This window comes from Aplysia californica, unplaced genomic scaffold (genome assembly GCF_000002075.1).
Source record: "Aplysia californica isolate F4 #8 unplaced genomic scaffold, AplCal3.0 scaffold00060, whole genome shotgun sequence".
Classification (NCBI taxonomy): Eukaryota; Metazoa; Mollusca; class Gastropoda; order Aplysiida; family Aplysiidae; genus Aplysia; species Aplysia californica.
The window spans coordinates 1,638,006-1,639,166 of NW_004797330.1; the positions used below are offsets into that span (position 1 = coordinate 1,638,006).

General features: G+C 39.4%; 1 protein-coding gene across 1 annotated transcript in view; it reads right to left on the reverse strand.

Moving 5' to 3' along the window:
• The window catches only part of LOC101859083 (filamin-C), a gene marked incomplete at its 3' end in the record, with an annotated part of 63,385 nt that overhangs the window by 3,041 nt on the left and 59,183 nt on the right, over positions 1–1,161 (reverse strand).

A 1,161-nucleotide genomic window follows, 5' to 3' on the forward strand; every position in this document is an offset into this window, starting at 1 on the left:
AATAATAATAATAATGATAATAATAATAATAATGATAATAATATTAATAATAATAACAACAATAATAATGATAATAATAATAACAACAATAACAACAACAGCAGCAACAACAACAACAACAACACCAACAATACTACTACTACTACTACCACTAGATCATATTTACATAGCACTCTATCCCATACAAGCATAAGCTCTGAGCTCTGAGATCGTTTAACACGCAACGGGATGAATCGAAATATCTGTAGTTTCAATCAAAGTAAGTTTGATTTTCTCTGATATTTTGAAAAAAAAAAGAAAGAACCCTTCCAGCCCCTTGCGTGTGCATTTTCAGCAGCACTTGTACCTCCCACCATCCCAAGAGCGTATATTCTCAGTTTCGAATAGGAAGGGAGGGGGGCGGGGGAGGGGGGGATTACCGAATTTGCGCAATTTTCGAACTATTATTATGTGAACCTAATGAAACTTCAATTTTCATAATATTTGTTCATTTACCTTTAAACACTGTTGTAATAATATGTTATTATCAAAAAATCATTACAAAGATACTACATCACTTTTTAGAATGCATGCCTCTTTTTCGGAAATACTACTGCTGTATTGGCTATGACTGGGGTTAGGGAGTGAACAAAAATGGCTGGGGCTGGAAGAGTTTGTCTCTTTTAAACAGACTATAGTCTTAAGAAACTTTTTTAGCGCTTTGCAATCAATTCCGCTATGGCAGTGGTCCGGGCCAACCAAATGTAAGTACACCCCCCCCCCCCAACCATCTCCACCACCCACCCTTCCCTATCTCCACCCACGCCTTTCTATTCTATCTCCTCCCTCCCTCACTTCCGACCTATAAATTCATTCATTCACCTTTGACCTAGCACTTTCAGAGGGTGAATTGTGGAGAATGAAACAAGCGCGTGTCGTAGGGAGGTTAGGACATGTAGTTCACAGGAAGAACACGATTTGTAGACTGCCACGGACATAAGGAGACAGATAGCTATAAATGTCCCACACACTCATACATGGATTAAGAGGGCACACAGGACATCCTTTGTTCTAAGATTTGGCGAGAGAGGGAGTAAGAGAGAGGGAGGGAGAGAGGGAGAGAGAGAGATATGGAGGGAGATATATTTAGATTTGATATAAACAGACACACACACACACACA